Source organism: Dioscorea cayenensis, chromosome 15, assembly GCF_009730915.1.
Source record: "Dioscorea cayenensis subsp. rotundata cultivar TDr96_F1 chromosome 15, TDr96_F1_v2_PseudoChromosome.rev07_lg8_w22 25.fasta, whole genome shotgun sequence".
NCBI classification, from domain to species: Eukaryota; Viridiplantae; Streptophyta; class Magnoliopsida; order Dioscoreales; family Dioscoreaceae; genus Dioscorea; species Dioscorea cayenensis.
Genome location: NC_052485.1, coordinates 8232242 through 8254840, shown reverse-complemented (window position 1 = coordinate 8254840; position 22599 = coordinate 8232242). Strand labels below are relative to the sequence as shown.

The 22599-nt window shown below is 34.2% G+C and overlaps 2 long non-coding RNA genes across 2 annotated transcripts; both read left to right on the top strand.

Annotated features, from left to right (window-relative positions):
• Positions 1 to 131: 131 nt before the first annotated feature.
• Positions 132 to 2177, top strand: LOC120276743. The gene is made up of 3 exons (XR_005541366.1): positions 132 to 244; positions 1020 to 1076; positions 2048 to 2177. It is a non-coding gene; the product is annotated as an uncharacterized LOC120276743 (long non-coding RNA).
• Positions 2178 to 12942: 10765 nt separating this feature from the next.
• Positions 12943 to 13760, top strand: LOC120276793. Its single transcript, XR_005541371.1, has 3 exons — positions 12943 to 13093; positions 13298 to 13536; positions 13650 to 13760. It is a non-coding gene; the product is annotated as an uncharacterized LOC120276793 (long non-coding RNA).
• The last annotated feature ends 8839 nt before the right edge of the window (positions 13761 to 22599 follow it).

The window sequence follows — 22599 nt, the reverse complement described above, 5'->3', positions numbered from 1 at the left end:
TTTCAGGGACTGTTTTGTAAGAAATTATGTTTTGAGGGACTAAAAGTGAATTTCGGCTGAAAGTTTAAGTTAGAGAAAAATCTAGAGCTTGAGTGTTGTTCATCTTCTTCTCCACCATTTTGCTACAGTAACCCGTGAGAGAAAAATAAAATAAAAATGAAATTGAAAAGGAAAATGGGAGGCTTGAAGGAGTTTGGAGCTTGGAGAATGCCGGAGAAAGTTCACCGGAGTGTTTGTTTGCTTGGTAAGGATTTCTTGGTGTTGTATTTTCATGTATGTATGCATGTATGTATTTTGGGTGATTTTGGAGGAAATAATGAATTTGTTTTGAGGAAATCATGATGGAGTTGATGAGGGTGTTGTTGTGAAATTATTTTTGTGTTGAAAACCTTGTATTTGTGATGGAAATTGCTTGAAATGGGGATGAGATTGCCGGAATTACTGTAGCAATTACTGTAGCACCGAGATTAGGGTTTGGTTTGATTAATTAAGTTGATGATGATGATGATTAAGGTGTTAATGATGATGGTTAGATTGAATTGGTTGAGTTAGCCAAATTGATTTGGTTAGATCAAACCAAGTTGAAATTGATTTGGTTGGTTGAGTTGAATTAATTTGGTTGAGTTGGGCTTGATCAAATCAAGTTGAGATGGTTTGGGTTTGGTTCAGTTGATTTGGGTTAAGGGTTTTGGACTGAACCAAGTTGGTTCAATGGATTTTGAATAAAGAATTGAGTTGGTTCAAGCTGGTTCAGTTTGATTGAGTTTGGTTCAGTGCAATTAAGCTTGGTTCAGTGCAATTGAGCTTGGTTCAATGGAATTGAGATTGGTTCAGATTGGTTTAACCGTGTTTAGTCTAAATTGAGTTGGTTTAAGTGCAATTGAAAGCCAGTTGGATTATGCAAGGTCGGATTTTAACCGATTGGAGTGAGTGGGCCCAATAGAGAGTCGATTATTATTTTTGTATTTTTCTTTTGAGTTTAAATATGTTATTTATTTTTATTATATTATTCTTGTTAGGTGTTGTTCAGTCTTGGAAGGGAGTTCCAGGTCTAGCAAGGAACCTAAGGACACCAGGTGAGTTGGTAGTGGCTATTATTTTAAATAATTGATTAATTATTATTATTTTGAAATAATTATTTAATGGCTAGTATTTTGGAAATAAATGTTTAAGTATTTCATTTTATCATGTTTGATTTCATATATAGTTGAAATATACATATATTTGTTTGCCATTGATGTTCATGATAACCGTATTGATACATCGGTTTTGTATAATTATACGTATTTGTGAATAGTGGAAATACATGTATATGTGATTTAAGTATACAATTCATGTATTTATTTTTGGATGGTTACATATGCTTTGATTTGGAATGATTTGTGAAATCATGTGCGCGTATTAAAATGTTTTTACCGACAATATTTGTGGAACTGGTGTTCATTCCTGGTATAGGAATGGTATTTGTATTTGGACTTTACTGATATTATGCATGTATCGTACTGTGAATGTCCTGGATAAGGATCATGTGATATGATTTATACAGTTTGTATTATTGCTGCATCTATATGTTGGTTTGGATGGTGACGGCGGGCTAAGGCCCGACTACTGCAGTAGTGGGTCCCCACGGGCCAGCCTTTAGAGGTGGCGTGGTGGACATGGGTGTTGATTTGTCCAGATCAGGTGGGAGCGTAGAGCCCTGATTGAATGATACATCGGGATCCCGGAGTCACCACACGGGACCGGTGGGCCAACGTCAAGGTTATGAAGACCTTGGCGGCTCCCAACCTAGTCGCGACGGCGGCTAAGTCGGGGAGAGTTTTCAGGCTATGGATTTGAGAATGGTTTTATATTATCAGTTATTTTGACATTGATTTATGATGAATTTATGTTTCAAAAGTTCTTTAAAAATGTATTTTGCTAGAATTCTAGTATTTTGGAAAAGTTGGAAAATTATTTAAGCAGTTGGTATTTATATACTTTATATACACTATATTTAAGTATTTGGAATTATTAAGCCACTACCGACCAACTGAATGTGCTGTAGCTGCAGGAGCAGGAACCTAGATTACCTGATCGGGTTTAGAACGAGTCAGGGTTCAGTCCAGGACTGCAGTGGGTCCCTCATTTCTTTCTTTCTTGTTATTGGTGTCATGACCTTGTAGCGGTTGTACCCGCAAATTAGAGTAATTATATTTATTGTATTTATGTATTTGAACCTGTACTTGGTGAAAAATTGTAAATTGTGATTTGTAGGTCTGCTTTTGTTTAAAACAGGGTGTCAGTTTCCAGTTAAAAGGGAATTTTAACTGATGGGTGCCACATTTACCTCGGTAGAAGGGGTGGGTGTGACATTCATTTTGGACCAAGAGGCCTTAGCACAAGCTCATCGTTATGCTTTGTTCAATTGTGCAGACAAACAAGTGGAGGAATACATCAAGTAAGAAGTAACCATGTCTCTTAAAAAATTTTATGTGTGCTTTTTTGTCTCTCTCTCCCGCTCTTTTTTTTAAGTGGCATGAGTTGTAATTGTTTACGAATGCAGAGAACATGAAAACTTGATAAACTCAAGAAGTAAATCAAGTAGATGGCAAAGAGCACAAACTCACAGTCAAGATCTTATATTTTGGTTTGAAGAAAGGGTGAAGAATGAATGTGCACTCGACTATATTATGTGGTTCTCTAAAGGCCCAAATCCAGTTGCTATCAAATATAAAGGGTATTACATCAATGGATTTCATTTTCACACTAGAAAACGTGATGCAAGATGCAAAACTCAAAATAATGGAGTCACTTTGCAAGCTTTAACTCCAAGTTTTTCAAGTTCTAGGGATCAAAATCCAATTGTTGGAGATGTTACTTACTATGGAGCAATAGATGAAATAATTGCAATTGACTATTGGGGCAAGTTCAATGTTGTGCTATTTAGGTGTGCTTGGTTTCAGGTTGTGAAAAATGATTATGGGCTCACTTGTGTAGATTTTAACAAGTTATGCTACTTGGATGATCCTTTTGTCATTGCTTCACAAGTGCAACAAGTGTTATATATTGAAGATCCTATTGAAGTTGGGTTACATTATGTTATGAAAAAAGTTCCTAGAGATTTATATGGCCTTGAAGAGGAAAATTGTCCAAATATTGAGCAAGTTTTTTGGAGTGAGATTGATGACTATTCACATGATATTGGTGAATCACATGATGATACAGAATCTATAAATTGGGCAAGAGATGATCATGCTGTTGAAACTATGGATATGCCTTCACATTTGTTACAAGTCCAAGAAAATGAAGACATAAAAAAAGATTCAGATATTGATGATACTGATTGGGATTGGATGGATATTAATGACTAGAAAAGCTTTTTCATTTCTATCATATATCTAGTTTTTTAAATGATGGTTGATATTAAATGATGTTGGGAATTTTTTGTTTTGTTATCTTGTATATCTCCATTTTTATTCTAATGCATATTTACTTTATTGTGTTCTTTTCAAGCTAATAATATTTGTGATTTTTTTTCCAAAATAATTTAATGTGACTAGGGATGAGTTGATAATTTCACAAATCTGAAAAATATTTCTTTCTTTTATTTTAGGGATGAGGTTCACAAGGCTCACATAAACTAGCAAGTGCTATTCATGATAATTCTATCAGGTATGATTTTGTTCCCGATAATAATGAATTTAAACTATCAATTGATTTTTATTTAAAATGATTTTGTTCACTAATTTTATTTGTGACATTTGTTTAGAGTAAATGTCTTGAATGCAACCAACATTATATGTCATATATCTAGGTTTGGTATGTTTAATAATGCAGAATTTTTTTTAAAGTACTCTTTGACACATTACTTGCTATTGTATATATTTTTTCATGATTGACTTGATTTTGGCATGTTTGGAAGTGCAGAAAAATCTTGTGAGCAAAAAATTCTGAATATCGATAATGAAAAAGACAAAGAAGTTTGTGAAACCAGGGACTATTGCTTCATAATGAGGTACCAACAAGCTATGCTAATAGTAATGGAAATCTTCTAAGCTTATTGAAACGCGACAAATGCAAAGGATGATACTAGCAACAAGATTGAAACTAATACTACTCTTTTTATTGAAACTCGAAAAAGACAACCGAACAAGACCTACAAGGAGTCCTTTGATGATACTAGCGACAGGATTGTAAGAATTTCCTTTTATTTGTATGCTTTTATAGTATGATTTTAGAATGTGATATTTTGTCTTACACATGATCAATATAACATCAAAAATAAATTTTTACTAAAGTTTTTATTCTATTATAGTCTCAAATGCAAGTTGTGCAGTCACAACAAAGTAGTGAAAACCAATCTGTTGATGCATTTTCTGTGGTGATGGGAGGGACACGACCTGGTCGTGCTATGTTGTATGAGAGGAGTGTTACACCAACAGACTTGAAAGGAAAAAGGAGTTAGTGGTGAATCTTCTGTAGTTTCTCAAAATTTTATTGAAGGCATGAAGGAACAGATGAGAGAAGAAATGAGAAAAGACATGAGAAAAGAAATGGAAGAACAAATGGCAGATTATAAATTATCTTTACAATCATCTGTGCAACAACAATTTGTTTCTATGATGTCACAGCTCCAAGGGTTGGTTCCAGGAATGAACATCAACCAAGTTCCTTCATTTAATTTGAATTTTGGTTCTCCAAGAGATGCTAATAGTGCACCAACTCAAGGAATACGTGCGCGTAATATATCCTCTGCTAGTAGCCATGAACCTCAGGTATTCTTTTATAATAATTATCATTTTAGTTGATGTCGTTATGTTGGAATATAGTTTATAGTATCATTTTCTTTTAACAAATATTATTATTATGTTAAGTAATATAAATTGTATGTATCTTACAAGTTTCTTCTTATTATTTTTACTAACTAATTTTTTATAATTACAGGGACAATGATGTTATACTTTCAGTTGGTTTCAATCCAAAATATTGAAGATGACTTGTTTTATATTAACTTCAAAATTGTTTTGTATTAACTAGTTTTCTCATTGAATTCTTATGTTCTTCAATATTTTTGTCAATTTTAATGTGATGTTGTTGGCTCTGAGTGTTTATTACATTTTATGATGATCTTTGATAATGTTATCATTTTATTGAATTGGATTATTAAAATTATTATTTATAAAATGGTACAGATTACAAAACCACTATAATTAATTTTATTAACTGTTACAGGATATATTGTAAACTGCTGCAATAAATCAGATGAAACTATTGCAGTAATTTGTACACAACCGCTGCTATAGCTAGTCCCAAACCGCTGCAACATATACTACCAAACCGCTACAATAGATATTACAAAACCGCTGCAATATAAATTATAAAACCGATACAATAGTTATTAACAAACCGCTGCAATAGATATTACCAAACTACTGCAATAGGTATTACAAAACCGCTGCAATATAAATTACTTAACCGCTGCAATATGTATTATAAAACTGCTGCAATATAAATTACGAAACTGATACAATAGGTATTAACAAACCGCTACAATAGGTATTGTGAAACCGTTGCATTGTATAAAATAACCATTGCAAAATAAGCCGCTGCAGTATATGAAGCAACCACTGCATAATTAAAAACCGCTACAAAAGCCAATACCAATTGGAACTGTTTAGGCAACAGTGTTAAACCGCTGCAATAGGATGCAATAACCTATTGCAATGAAAGCAGATACAGCGGCTGCCAATTCGCTTCAATAGATCTTATGCAGCGGTTTTAAGGCCTTTTGCAGCGGTTTATAACCACTGCATAAGTGCAATTATGTAGTAGTGAGAATACAAACATCACTATACTAAAGATTCGATCAATACTAGAATCCTGAGCTCCAAAGGTATTTGATTTGAATTAATACTTATACCTGTTTCATCATCGACAAAGATTAATGGGCAAATTATTTATACCTATTGAAACCTTGATTATCAGAACATGACTTTCATTTGTTCAATATACAAAATGCAACAAGCAAACCAGGTGATTTTGGCCTTGATTGCATTGTCATGGTATTAGTGGTGATCCCATTCAAGTTTAAACTCAAGCTCTTAGTAATCAGCACCTTCGCCGTGACATTGAGTACGAGGAAATCTACGTCAAGCTCGTAATGCCAAGGTTAAGGTCACCGGCGGCTTCGGGAGTGGTGGAAGTCTATTCCTATTGTTCTGGTTCAAACCATTAAAGCTTTAACCTCTGCTATATGAATTTGGATAATCATTGTAGAGCTAGGATTCTGTTAAAAAAGCTTCGAGACTTTGCATGTATTTTACTTGTTATGTACTCATACATGTTCATCACTCAATTTGAGCATACCTTTTTATTTGTATAAAATATTGCTCTTACCAATGAATGAGTAGTCAATTCTTTATGAAATTTCTATCGTTTCAAAAGAAATTATTATTTTCTAATAAGTATAGTTTATTTTTATAAAATTGAAATGCATGATAGATGGTACAGGAAAGTTTGCAGAGGTATAGAGAGAACTCAGCTGCTGAGAAAATGCTTAGTTGCTCTTAAAGACATTGAAAGGATGTTTGCAGATTATGTTGTCTCTGATCAATCTCAATCCTCAGATGAGCCTAACTCTCCTAGAAATATTTCTAGGGTGAGTGGATTATTGGTTTTGCATTGTATGATTTTGTTATTTGTTTCTAAATGCCACAAAAATTTGTCCTCATCTTGTGTTCTGGGTTTTTGTTGACTTTTTTTTTTGTTGTAGTAAGATTCTTGTCAGAGACTTGTTTTTGCAAGTCTAACATATTAGATAACAATCTTAACATAAGATGCTTGATTTTGTATATTATCATCATTTTGTACCATGCATAATTAATAGCTATGAACTTTTTAAGTGTTTAAAGCACATGAACTCACAACCTTGTATCTGAATACAGTCTTAGCATCTGGCACTCCAAGTACTTCATGGATTCAGTGAAAGCTATAGACTTTTATATTAGAGTTATGTTATAGTTTATATTTGGTTAATGGGCCATATTGGGCCCATACCATAAAACTCTAATATTTCTCTATATATACCCTTGTACTCTTTTATTAATGAATGATACAAACTATTTTTCCTATCTTCACATGGTACCAAAGCACGGGGGTAATCCCTAGCCACTACCTAAAACCCTAGCCGCCGCCACCGCCACTCAAAACCCTAGCCTTCCACCCGCCACGGCCACCTCTACCGGCAACCGCCGCTCATCTCTCGCCATTCTCGTTGGTCTATGGGCACCTGGTGATGTTCCTCAGCCCTCACCAGTGATGCCCTTGTCTCGTTGCTGAAGAATTTGTCTCTTCATTGTCATGTCTTCATTTCATGATTCTTTAGTTAAGAATCTCCATTGTACCTCGACAAAGTTAAATGGGAGAACTATATTTTTTGGGCACAGAGTTTTCAGCAGTTACTTATGGCTCATAAGAAATCGTCGTACCTCACGGCAAATCCGCCGGACTCTAAGGATGCCAAGTATGCTGATTGGCTTGCTGAGGATGCTGCAGTTCGCTCATGGTTGACTGGTAGTATGGAGCTAGATATTACCTGAAGTGTGATGATGTTAACTACTGCAAAAGAAATTTGGGAGATGTGCAGATTGACATATGGAAATGAAACTAATATCTCTCATGTTTTTGAGTTGTATGAGCAACTGTTTACAGTCCGTCAAGGCGATCGTACCGCCCCTCAGTTCTTCACTCACATCCGTAGCTTGTTGGATGAGCTAGATATTTACCATCCATTAGTTCTTCATCTCGCCACCCTTCGTCATTACCGGAATGAAGTTACAGTCATCGCATATCTTTTCGGGCTCCCTCTTGAGGTGCAAAACCAGGTGAAGGGCTCTATTCTGAGTTCTGAGAGAATGCCTAATCTTGCTACTGTTTATACTCCCGTGCTTCGCCCATCTTCTACATCCACATCGTCATCGCTTATTGTGTTCTCTGATCAGTCCACTTTTCTAGCTTCTCATGGGCGTGGTGGTAAAGGCTCCTCTCGTGGTGGTAGAGGAGCTGGCCGTGGTAATTCTCGAAGTAGGTTTGTGTGTACCTTCTATCGAAGGACAGGACACACTAAGGATTGTTGGTGAGATAAGCATGGTCGCCCGGTAGTCACTAATGCTAGTATTGAGATGGTCGATCTGTCACCTACTTCTGGTGCTGAACAGTTTGTCACTATCTCTCAGGCTAACTTTGTACGGTTCCAGCAGCTACAGGGCACAGCGTCTCATGCCACAGTCTCTTCTCCTGTTTTCTCAGGTAATGCCTTTCTTGCTTCCAGGGACAATTCCTGGATTATTGACTCTAGGGCCTCCTCCCACATGACAGGTACAAAACCTTTTTTCCAAAATCTTTCTCTGTCTATTTTTCTTTCTGTTGCAATTGCTGATGAACGATCATGCTTAGTGTCTGGAGAGGGATTTGTGCAGGCTTCCTCTAGTTTAGACTAAATGATGTTCTTTTTATACCTTAATTTCCTGTCAACTTGCCATCCGTTTCTACAATCACCAAACATTTGAATTGTAGTGTAACATTTTTCCCTTTTCACTGCATTTTTCAAGATCTGCAGACGGGGAAGAGGATTGGTTTGGGCGTAATCATGGTGACGGCTTGTATACGTTGGTGCATGATGATATTCTTCATGGTTTGACAGCATCTATTTCTGACTCCGAGTCATCACTCATATGGCACTGTAGATTGGGTTATACTTCTCTTAGTCATCTTCAGCAAACTTTGCCTTGGATTCGGGTCAAGTCGTTTCAATGTGAGTCGTGTCAATTAGGTGAACATCATCGTGCTACCTTTAAACGTTCTACTCTAGTGTCTAGTCGATCGTTATTTGATTTAGTTCATTGTGATGTTTGGGAACCTTCTAAGGTCGCGTCTATATCTAGTCATCGTTACTATATTGTGTTTGTTGATGATTTTTCCCAAGTGCCATGGGTATATTTGTTAAAAGACCGTTGGTCTATTGCTGATGTCCTTAAAACATTCATTTTGGAAATAAAAAATCAGTTTTCCATTGTTCTCAAATGTCTCACATCTTGGATGTTGCGCGCACTCTCTTCGTAGAGCGTAATGTTCCTATGTGTTTGTGGTCTGATACTATCTTAACTGCAGTCTATCTTATTAATCGTATGCCTTCTGCACCTATAGGGAGAGAGGTTCCTCTATGTCGTCTTCTACCTGATACCGAGTTTTTTCACTTGTCCTCTCGTGTTTTCGGTTGTGTTGGTTTTGTTCAGAATTTAACTCTTAGTTTGGACAAGTTACGCCCACGTGCATTTAAATGTATCTTTGTTTGATATTCCTGCACCCAACATGGATACTAGTTGTTTCACCTAACTAGTTGGAAGCATTATGTGTCTATGGATGTCACGTTTTTTTCACTTGACAAGTAGAGCATAATGTTCCTATGTGTTTGTGGTCTGATACTATCTTAACTGCAGTCTATCTTAATAATCGTATGCCTTCAGCACCTATAGGGAGAGAGGTTCCTCTATGTCGTCTTCTACCTGATACCGAGTTTTTTCACTTGTCTCCTCGTGTTTTCGGTTGTGTTGGTTTTGTTCAGAATTTAACTCTTAGTTTGGACAAGTTACGCCCGTGTGCACTTAAATGTATCTTTGTTTGATATTCTCGCACCCAACATAGATACTAGTTGTTTCACCTGACCAGTTGGAAGCATTATGTGTCTATGGATGTCACGTTTTTTTAGTCTTAATCATTTTTTTCTGACTCAGTTTCTCACGATATGTTGACTACGTCATCTGATATTGTTTTCCCCATCCCTATTTCGGTCCCTCAGCCTGTGCCTATGCCTAGTGTGACACCTCCTCCAATGGATACAGATGATGGTCATTTTGGACAGGTTTATCATTGCTGCCAACGTGTACCACCTCCAGCTCTGCCTCCTTTGGTCCTCTCCTCGGACCATGCAGTTCCGTCTCTTGATCTTCCCATTGCCTTTCGCAAAAGTATTCATTCTTGTACTAAACATCCCATCTCACTTTTTGTTTCCTATGATAATCTTCACCCGTCCTTCTGCACCTTTGCTCTTTCCTTGTCTGTTGAGTCAATTCCCAAGAACTACCAGGATGCGAGTTTGCTTCCACAATGGCAAACGGCAATGGATGAGGAAATGGAAGCCTTGAGATCTCGGGGTACATGGGAGCTTGTGCCTCATCCTGCTGATGCCAGCGTCGTCACTTGCCAATGGGTCTTCTCTGTCAAGCACAAAGTGGATGACATAGTTGATTGCTACAAATTCCGGTTGGTGGCCCGTGGTTTTACTCAGACTTATGGTATCGATTATGCTGAGACTTTTTCACTGGTTGCTCGCCTGTATTCCATTCGCATTCTACTGTCAGTAGCTGTGAATTAATCATGGGCACTCTGTCAACTTGATATGAAGAATGCCTTTCTCTATGGAGACTTAGTTGAGACAGTGTTTATGGAGCAACCTCCAGGGTATGTTTCTCAGGGGAAGAATCTTGTCTGCCAACTCAAGAAAGCGATCTATGGTCTGAAACAAAGTCCTCGTGCATGTTTTGAAAATTTTAGTATAATCGCAGTTGCAGATGGTTTTCGCAGGTGTAATATGGATCACTCTGTGTTCTGTAAGAACACTTCATCTAGTTGTGTTGTACTTACGGTATATGTCGATGACATCTTGTTGGCGGGTAACGATCGTTAGGGTATTCAGAGAACTAAGAAGCATTTAATGAAGCATTTCGTTACACAAGACATGGGACGACCCAGATACTTCCTTGGTATTGAGTTTGCATATGCCAAAGAAAAGATGACGCTCTCACAGCTAAAGTGTGTGTTAGACTTACTTGAGGAGACTGGTTTATTGGGTTGTAAACCAGAGAGTACACCTATTGAGCAGTCACCACCCTTCTCGGAGACATCTTCCCCATTTCTCAAAGATCCTGGTTAATACAGACTTCTGATTAGAAAGCTCATTTATCTGACAATTACTCGTCCTGATATATGTTACGCAGTTGGACTCCTGAGTCAGTTTATGCATGAACCATGAGAAGCTCACTGGCAGGGTGCTCTAAGTGTTCTTGCATATGTTAAAGGAGCTCCCGGCAAAGGTCTTCTCTACAAGAATCATGGTCACTTAGACATTGCAGTCTATTCTGACTCGGGTTATGCTGGGGATAGAGGAGACAAAAAGTCTACGTCGTGCTTCTGTACGTATGTCGGTGGAAACTTGGTTACATGGCGAAGCAAGAAATAGAATGTGGTTTCGAGATCGAGTGCAGAAGCAAAGTACAGATCGATGGCACAGACAGCTTGTGAGATGGTTTTGGTGCAGTATTTTCTATCTAAGTTGGGATTCCCTATCACAATACCTATGCAGCTGTTGTGTGATAACCAGGCCACCATCTTTATTGCAAATAATCCAACATTTCATGAGCGTACCAAGCATGTGGTGGTCGATTGTCACTATGTTCGTGATATGGTACTGAAGGGAGTCATCTCTACGCCATATACCCAGTCATCTGAGCAACTGGTGGATATCTTCACCAAGGGTTTAAATGTTAAAGTTTTTAGTAATCTATGCAACAAGTTAGGCATGCTCGATGCATATGCTCCAGCTTGAGGGGGAGTGTTGGAGTTATGTTATATTTTATATTTGGTTAATGGGCCATATTGGGCCCATACCACAAAATTCTAATATTTCTCTATATATACCCTTGTACTTTTTTATTAATGAATGATACAAACTATTTTTCCTATCTTCACATTTTAAACTCCAATAGTTTACAGTAATCCCAAAGTGGATCAGAATTTAAGAGTTTAACGAACGTGAGATACAAATTTGGGATTTTTTGTATTTAGTCTTTTGTTATAGATCACCATAACCATAGACGCTGGTATATTAAATTTTTTTTTCTTTTTGTATGAATAATAAAATGTGATAATATTTCAGTGTTTATGTTTGGTACATGTTGATAATTCATAGGCACATAATTGCTGCTTTATGTTCCTATTCATTTATATCCCTGATTTTCACTTTCCACAGTGCTATCCTGCAGGAAGGTTTCATTAATCTAGGCCTGCATTAAAGATTATTATGAATTCTAACTCCATTTTTTTTTTTTTAAATATCTTTATTTTCTCTGAATGTGTTTGCTAAGGTATATCTAGCTACATGCATATTGTTTTGTATGCTTGAGCATAAGTAGGATTAAATTTCACTTTTCACAATTATCTGCTGTAGAATGCTCTATTTGTTAAACCTGCAGATAAGGAAATTCTAAATTTTATCTGCTGTTATGAAGTCCTAATAGTATCTACAAGGAGGTTTATTATGCGTTTGTAGATCTTCATACATTTCTACTGCTTCATACTTCCTAACTTGATCTCCAGATATATCATGTTAGAGAACAAGTTCTCCATTGTTAGTTAATTGCAATAGAGATAAATTAGAAAATCTTAAGTGTTCATTATGCATGGTTATAATAAGAATGTCTTATGTTGCTCTTTATTGTTGCAAACAGATGTTATTCTTTGATTTAGATTTGGAAGGCGAGCCCATGAACTTCAGTGATGTTGTTCTTTATAGTCAGGCTCTTGAAGGAATAACAATATCCATTTGATTAAACTATCTGACATCAATTTTCTTTGTAGAAGCAAGATGGAATACAGGTAGAGGATGCCTAGCTTTCTTTGCTACTCAACATGACCAAGCAAGAACAATGACTGGTCTACTCCGCAAAATTTGAAGTTGTTAGTAGTGGTTAGGTGGTCATTTCTTGTCTCTTGCCATGTGGTTGGTGGTCACCAGGGGCCCAGTCTACTTGATTTTTTTTGTTACTTAAACAAAACTAAAATTATTGCAATGATCGCTAAAGAAGAAATAAAATATTTGACTTTCTGAATGTTGCCTGAGCAGCATATGGTTGAGATAATGTTGAGTCAAATCTTTATTTTCTGAATTCATGTAAATTTGAGATTTTTCTGGCTGTTTTACCACATCTACCTCTTTGCTGCTACAGATTCTGGAAGCACCAAATGATGAAGTTTCTTTGCTTTTGGAGATATTTGGGTGAGTCCAGGTTCACATGGTTCCCTTACGCTTACATGATTCATTTAACTTCCGGTCATGTTATTCCTTACACAGAATTATGCAGTTGATTTTTGATTTAGAATATAATTCGAAGTGGAAACAAGCCCACTTGGCTGCCATTTTGTCAATCCCATTTATGTAACTTAAATTGAATTAACCTAGCCTCTGGCTTGACTCATTCAGGAAATTGATGCAGGCCATGGACTGCGTTCCTTTCTGCATAGTTCTGTGTCCCAACTACGTTTCCTTTCTGCATGGTCATGTTTGTTACTTATGCCCTTACTTTTTTCTTTTCTGAGCTACAAGTAGGACATCATCATGGCATGTATGCACTCATGATGCAGAGATTCTAGAGCAAATGGATCGGGATCTTCCGCGAACGCATCCAGATATGAAATTTTTCTCTGGAGACTCGTCACTTGGTAAAAGTAATAATGTGATTAATTAACAAATGAATGAGTTCTTAAGCTCATCTATGACTTTTTGAGTTTCTGAATGAATGAAACAAAACTCACATTTTTCTTTTACTGGGCAGAAAGCAACGAAAGACGTTCTTTCCCTGTTTGCCAAATTAAAGGAATGAATGAAGTCTTAGGCCCACTCTACTTGGTATGTAGGACAGACTTTGATGAGCAAAATGCAGTGAGATGACCTCTTTTCAGCTTTTTGTATTGTGAGAATTATCCATTGGATTGCTGTATGCTGTATAGCTTTCCTCGTTTTAGGTTTTTCTATTTCCTAGTGTCCCAGATTTTATGACCAGTAGTAATCCTCTTAATTAGCTTATATACCTTACCCTGTGGTGCATTAGATAATGTCATTTAACCATAGATATATTTTATTAAAATTAATTTTATATAAATTAATTTTTTTCACAGAATAAACAAAAACGTCCTGAAAGCGTAACAAAAAAAATTGTCAAAAAATTGGTCAAATACCGTAAAAAAAAAGTAAAGTATACAAAATTGTGTTAAAAACTATGTCAAATATTGAACTAATAAAACCGTGGCAAATATGGAACCGAAGTCCGTGTTTAAAATCAATAGCAATTATTAGCACAATAGTAAAAAAAACGCGCAAAAAAAAAGTGACAGTTTGGTACGGCATTAAAGAGAATGTGCCGAAATATATTTGTCATCATATAGTTATATGCACGGCTATTTTTCCATGCCAAATACGGTGCCAAAGTCAGTTTGACATTGTTTTAAACTTATTTTCATGCTAATTTTATCGTGTCAATTAGCCATTTTTCTTGTAGTGAACAAAGCTCATAGCTCAGTTGTACAGTCTCACTTGCATAAAATGATTATATGTGATTCTTACTACCCTAATTTTAAATTCTCCCGATTACAATATAGTGGTAATAGATCCCTAGTGTGAGATCAGGGTGGTAAGCCCCGAGCCCCGCGTTTCAAGATGAGGATGCATGGCTGAATGATTAATCCCCGGCTTTGTACACACCCTTAACGGGTGGCTTGTTAACATTTGTCCAAATTTATTTATTTATTTATTTATTTTTTATTTTTTTTTTAAGTTTTGGCTATGAGGGCGCATACATAAATACATCAACTCATGGAAAAATTCTTAGAATACTTTTAGATACAAAGTTATATATTTTAATCAAAAATTGATGTGAATATAAAATCTAATAAGTCATAGAAATTAATTTTTATGGATATAAGTCATGTGAAAAGTCGTAAATACGTTTGCTTTGGCCTTTATTAGTCTAGCCCACCATGTGGACCTTTTGAAGCTGGCTTATGGCATACAACAATATAAGAGCCTTTGTGCCCTTTGTTTTTTTTTAAAAAAAAATTATTATATTATTTTTTAGTTATTATTAAAATATAACATTATCCTTTCAGAATCTTATAATAAGTCTTGACAAATGAGTCACCACGACAATTGTCTAACAGTAAAACATTTAACTCCTATAAGGGAGGTTGAGAGTTTGACTCCCTCCTAATGCATAGTTAAGATTTGATAATAAAAATAGTGTGTTTGGTTGGCTTGTTGACATTGTAAAAAAACTTTAACAAATAAAAACTGGATGTAAATTAAAAATTAGGGTTATATGGATAACGTTGCGTCTTTCAACCTTAGCAAAGCATAGCCATTGATTCACGGATAATAAGGTGATATATAATTGGTTTTTGAATGGGAAAGCCAATGGAAGTAATGTGAAGGAATAGTAATGTGAATGAAAACTGAATTTTGTTAGAAAAGTAATTTATTGGGAATAAGAAAATAAGTAGAGGAGGTATAACAAAATTATTTTTATACCTTTCATGTAAATAAATAATATATATAATTATGATAAATAAATATTTTGAATATCATTATTAGTTAAATTATTATTAAATATTTAAATTAAATAATTCACTTCATTTATATTAATTTTATTTATTATAATTTAATTAATTATGTTATATTATATTAGATATAAATGCCTTATATTAATATAAATTAATAATTAAATATAAATTAATTATATTAATTTTAGATATTAATTAAATATAAAATGAGGGCTAATAAAGAGATTAGATCCCATTACATGGAATTCCCATCCAACCATCCGATCATAGGAATTCCCATTCCCGTTGCTTGCATCTAAACAATGGGTAACATGGATTGAGGGAATAATTACCATTTCAATAGTATTCATTTCCTCCATCAAAACGTCACTTTGAAAGATATATCACAATCTACATCAACAATGAGACTTACTTTTTAATCTCTTTGAAACCCTAACCCAAGTTTTCCACCTTGCCTCTAGCCAGCGCCAATGTCCAAGAGGCAGCTCCCTGGTAGGTCACACTTCCATCTTGTAGCCAAGTGTTGGGCATTGCTTCTTCCCATGGCCGCAGAATCCTTTAGCTTTGTTCACTTCGCCTGGGGGGAGGGAGATGCAGAGGCCCAAAACAGGAACATGTGATTAGTCTTAATAATAATTGAAATTGACAGGGAAATTTGTAGTTAAATTAACATGCGCTCTTTCATCATTATTGTTAATTATTATGGTTCAAAGGTTTTCTTTAAAAAAAAAAGCAAAATGGGTTTTTAAAAGTAATTCATTGATAAAAATTGAAAAAAATAGTCCGCTATTAAAAAAAAAAAACTATCTAGCCGGTAATTACAGAAATTACAAGGATTAATTGATCACAATGAACTTATTAGGAAAAACTAAATTTTTTTCCCTTAATATTATTTAACTTTGAATATTACTTGCAAAGGTTTTTGTCAATAAATTAGTATTCAAACATCCAAGACATATGCTGTGTACTTTTTATAACATTATTTTATAAAATATTTTAATAATATAAAAATTAACTTTTGCAAATAATTTTGAAGAAAAATAACGCAAGTGATATTATTAGTGTGGCTTGTTGTTTGCTTAATTGAATGTATTTTATGACTCAAATAAAAGTAGAGTTCTCATGTTAAAAAAATTAGATTTTAGAAAATAATATCAATTATGTATATATAAAAAAGTATTTCAAATAAATTTTAAAATAAAATTAATTATTTTATCATAATTTCATAGTTTATAAATAATTTGGAGGGTATTTTAATATCTTAAAAAACAATTTGTTCTATAAAATATATAATTTTATCTTGCTGGAGATTAAATTCAGATATTTTGAAGATTTTTTTTGGGAAAATTTCAAAAAAAAAAGAAAAACTCCGTGGCTTTCCATTTTTACGATTTAAAGATAGAGAATTTCTTTTTTTTATTCGATACCTTGTGGTTTTTCCAGCTGGCAAAAAAAAGGAAAAGCCATCAACGCTGTTAACAGCTGCTCACATGATATGGGCATAATTGTCAAATCCTATAAAGCATGCCTAACTTGGCAAAAGAAAAATATTTTTTCTCATATTATGTGCCAGCCAGGATTAGGTTTGTTTATCCTATTAGTTATTAGGGATTAACATGTTAATTAACTTGGTTCTGTTTTCTTAATGTGATTTGCCTCGATTGTCATCAATCTTCAGACAACTAAGATTTCCCTCTTCGGACAAAGATTGCTAGGGTGTTGCATCCTTCCTTCAAGTGTCACCAGGAATTGCCTTGATTGCACCAAAGTCATTCCAGTTTTCTTAGAAAAAGAGCTATGAATCATCAAGTATTGATCTCCTTCTCAGTTATTCTTTGCAAACCTTTTTATTACTGCCAACCCCCATGGAAGATGCTTCTTTTCGCTCACAAATAGATTAGTTTATTACGTATTTAGATATTGATGATAGAATCCTCATGAAAAATAATTCTTTTCTTGCAGAAATATGTCAGAGCTCTTGTTGTCTTTTGTTTGCTTGCATGTTTTGCATTGATGAAACCTTGTCTTTGTTTTGTGGTGGGGAAAAAACATTGAATGATAGTTGTTCTCTTTTTTTTATTTCTTTTTCTTTTTTGTGTATTTTATGTTACATCTGCATTTGTCATCATTGGATGATAGTTTACCTCAAATGCAACTTTTTAATTTGAGTGCTTCCTGTGATGTATTATATCAGAGAGAGAGTAGTTTTTTTGTTTTGTTTTTGACCCAGAGGTGTCAAATGTTTGGGTTCATGTAATTTGATTGTTCTGTATTAGGAGAGCACTCATGGATTATCTTAGTACAAATTAATCAAATCACAATTAAGAATAAATTTTTCATTCCATCCTATACCTAGCCAAGATGCTTGGGAAAGGATAGATTTGCTTGATATTCATCCATGAATTATGAGGAAGCCCCCAGGTAGACCCAAGAGAAAGAGGAGAAAAAATCCAGATGAACCACATAACCCTTACAAGGTTTCTAGGACTGGTGGCAATGTTATTTGTGTGTGGGAAGCCAACGACCTTGGGGTCTATTGGTACACGGGTCACCGATAGAGCTCTCACCGAGTGGTGAGAGTTCGATTCTCGGCTGAGGGCACATTTCTGGGAGTTGTGAATAGTGGTTGTGTACAGGTGGTTTCAGCGCCCACGTGAGCGCGGCCCCGTCCCCACTTGTTCCACCGAGGCTTGTGCACGTCCCTGGGTCTCTAGTGGGTTCGCCCCGCTCCTCTTTCCCAAAAAAAAAAAATGTTATTTGTGGGAATTGTCATCAAGCTAGCCACAATATTAGAGGATGTAAAGCTTCTGTTATAGTGGAAATTAAACATCATGGCAAAGAAGAGCTAGGATTCAAAAGCAAAAGGATTGTGGAACTTATATCCCAAACAAGGTGTAAGTTAATTTATACTCCCCCTAGTTGTGCTTTTGGTATATTTAATTTCAGAGTCCACAAAAAAACAAGAGGTAGACCAAGGAAGAACACAAGCTCAGAGAGTAAACAAAACATAGAATCTGATTTTGCTCTGAGTAAACCTGATATTCCAATGTTCTAGCCACCTGTCAAACCAGACTTTTGAGTAGACAAAGTATGTTGTATTGTTGCCTGTCATTACTTTAGTTTGTTGCATGATCATAGGAATGTGCTTGTGAATTAGTCTTGCAGTAAAATAAATTGTTTTTACTCTTTCACTGTAGCCAACAAGTAATGAAGTGAAGCATCTGTAGCAAAAAGAACCTCAACGTACCATGCACATATTGTGTCAAGTGTGCAAAAAATGGTCACTCGCAGGGAACAAGGGCCACCTAACCCACCATCAAGCTCAAATAACTTTAGAAGGGCCAGACAACTTGCATATTTCATAGTTTAACATGGAGATGAACATATGCACAAGAGAAAGACAACCTAGTTCATTCGTATGTTCTATATGGTATCATGGGATTTAATGATTGTTGGTGTATTTTGGGATGACTTTTAAGATATTTTTAAATGATTGTCAAATGTCGTTTTGTGTTTTGAAATGTAATATTAGAAGCTTTTGTGATTAAATAGAGCATTGTTGATGTTCTCTTAAATTATTTTGTTTATGGTGAATTGTATATCTTCTTTGCTATTGTTTTTTGCTCTTGTACACAGATGGGCAAATTATTTGGGATTTAATGTAAATTAGAGCAATATAGATGCTTTTTTAAATAGTTTTTGATCTTTTTGAATTGGGCATGATCTTTTGTGTCATTTTTGCTCTTGTACACATGTGAGTAAAAAGAGCAATGTTGATGCTCTCTGAAGTTATTTTAATATGGTGAATTGTGCAGGTTCTTTACTGTTGTCTTTCATATTGTTTTAAATTGCTTATGATCTTTTAGGTTGTGTATGCTTACTTAAAGTACTTATGATTTGGGAGTTAATGTAATTAAACTACAATGGCCATAGTCAATTAAATTGATTATGCTCTTTAAAATGGAAATCCAAAGAAATATTCCCTACCAAACAAAACATATTTTAGTGATCCAAACCAAATCCCTAAGGAAAAAAAAGGAAGAAAGAAAAATCCCAATTGAGGCAGTTGTTCCTTTAATTGAATTTTTTGGTAATGTTTTTTTGTTTGATTTGGTTTTTTATTCTTCATGACCAACCCTAGTTGTGAGATAGAACATGATAGGTAGCGACAACACAAAATAAAACCCGAAGAACCCAAAAAAGAGAAAACCCAACCTGAATAGTTGTTCGTTTAACTGAATTTTTCAAATTTGTTTCCGTGCATGATTTGGTGTTTAAGTTCTTCATGTCCACCTGAACAAGGGGAAGGGGATGAAAGAAGAAATGGTGTTTTGTCATTTAGGTTTTTTTTTTTTTTTATAGTTTGGAAAATATTTTAAAATTTATCTTTACTAAGGCTTGATCAAAACCTAAATGAGAACCAAGGAAGGTTGTCATATTAGGCAATTGACAGCTAGAATTGTTAAATTTATTATTTCACAATAAACATAAATCTTAACCAAATTCTTGGTAAAGCTAGCTAAGTTGTTACGCTGAACTAGCTAGCCCGTTATATCTGCAGCACCCAAATGTTATGAGCAAATGATGGGGGCTAGGTTAAGCATATTCAAGATTAGTTTCTTTGTTGTATGCTTTCTGCTAATAATATGGTGTTATAATTGGTTGATAGAATTAGGAAAGGTGTCACTTTAATGTTAAAGATGTGGAGAAACACATTAGAAGCTAAGGATTTCAAATTAATTGAGTAAAAATAGAATATATGAAATGTAATTTTAGTAAGAAGACGAGTAAAAAGAAGGGAAAAGTTAGGATGGGTAATAATGAGAATGATAGAAGTAGAAGTTCTGAATATCTTGGTTCTATTATCGAATGACTAGGAACTTATAAAAATGTCACATATAGGATTACGATATGTACAAAAAAATAGAGATGAGCTTCTGGAGTTTTATATGATTTTAGAATACCTCTTATTTTGAAATGTAAGTTTAAAGAACCGCTTTTAGACTTAAAATGCATTTTATAACGTATGTGGGCTATTACGTAATTGCACTTATGCAACAGTTACTTTACAATGATTATAAAACTACTACAATAGATTATTTATTACAGTGGTACTTTTGCAACGGTTTCATACCATTGCAAACGATTCCTCATGTAAGTGTTACATTTGGCCAAACGGTTGCACAAACCGCTACATATCAAGACAATATGCAATGGTTTTTGTAATTGCTACATAACTTAAACTAATGCAACGATTCTTAATCACTACATATTCATTATATTGCAGCGTTTTTTAATTGCTACATACCCATTATATTGCAGCAATTCTCAATAGCTGCTACATAATTGCCTTTATATGCAGCATATTTGTCATAATATGTAACAGTTTTAAGACCATTGCATATGTTAAAATAATGCAGCAGTGTATAACCGCTACACTTTCATTGCAATGCAACAATTCCAATAATCACTGCACATTAACTTGATAGGTCAACTAAATGTCATTTTTATAACATTTAATAATTATTATAACAATTTAATGTTTTCTCTCCAAAATTTCATAGCCAATTTTTTTTTTTTAACATTAGATGAAAATTTTAATTTTTCAAATGATGAGGTAAATATAAGAAAGAAATTTCAAAAATAAAAGTTGCATATTTTTCTAGTTCTCTAAAATCCAAGAGTTATACTAAAAAATTTTAGAGCGTTACATATAATTATAAGTAATATTTTTCATAATGGAAAAATATTTGAAAACCAAACTAAGAAATTCAATTTTAAAGTAATATCATTATAATCAGTTATTTATTATTTAGTAAAAAATAAATGAGAAAAAAACTATAATTGTATGTATATATGTATATATATTCTTTAAATTTTGTTAACACCAACACAAGTGTTTGAAGAAAACAAAAGTTTATCAAAAAGAAAGAAATTACATACTTAGTTTAATAAGCCACCATTAAACTAGTTCTAGTTTTAAAAGATAACGCTTAATTATTATTATATATTTTTAAAATTTTGTAGATATTGATTTTTAACTTAATTTGAATTTTAATTTATTTTTATTCGACCAATATATCCTTTGATGTTTTATTAATTTTAAATATTAAATTATAAAAATAAAATTTGGAATTATAAATCCATCTGATAACTAATTATTTATTTAGTTAATTATCTAAATCAATTTTTGTTAAATCAATTTTCTAAATGAATCCAACTTTGGTGCTTCGTTTCTATGGCTCATTTGTCTAGTCTATTTCAATCTAAGTTAATTTGTTCCTATTCTTTTGCAATCCAATTTGATCACCATTTTCATTTTGTTGATTCTCCAATTAATTTGGGGTTTATTTGAATTTGTTTAATTAGGGATTCAATTTGATGAATTAACATTCATTCGGTTTCCGTTCATGTTTCAGGTGCACAAAACATGTGCAAAAAGAGAAAATCTTGATATGTTAGATCAACCATTTCTCCCCTTTCTATATGCTTCATTTCAGGTTTGTCATCCCATTGTTGTTTTTTATGAAAACCATCATAAATTGCTAAATCAGTTGTAGATACTTGAACTATTTAGTGTTATTCACTTTGTTTTTCTTTGCTACATATAAGGCTTCTAATATTGGTCCAGTCGTAAGATTGTCTACATTAAGTTGCAACATAGCATATTTTTATTCTAATTTCACTTGAGCTTTAAAAAAAACTTTTCTGTTGACTAAGATGTTTGATGTACTTGTGAAATATTATCTACTCCAAGATTGTGAAGTTTTAAAATGCAGTAATTTAAATGGCCCTTGCAGCAACCAAGATCAACATAAGGCTATTAATTAGTATCAATTCCTTGCTAATTGATATGAAATGTTATTCTGGTTTGGAAGTTTTAATTTAGCTTGCTTTCCCCTCAATATAAATTGATGATGTGTCATAATTTTAGAATCATTTCAATGGTAACTTTCATTCTTGAGCTATGCAATGTCACCTAAACTACTCCATTTATGATATAAAAAACATGCTTGATTATTCTTTTGATCCTTTTGGTTTCCCATCCAATCCATTTCCTACCAAGGTTAATTAAAAGTCCACCTAACTTATTTTGCAGACAGAAATGCATATTTGTCTAATTACTGATTTTTACCTTGGAAGAGAGCCCTTCATGCTAGACAACCAACA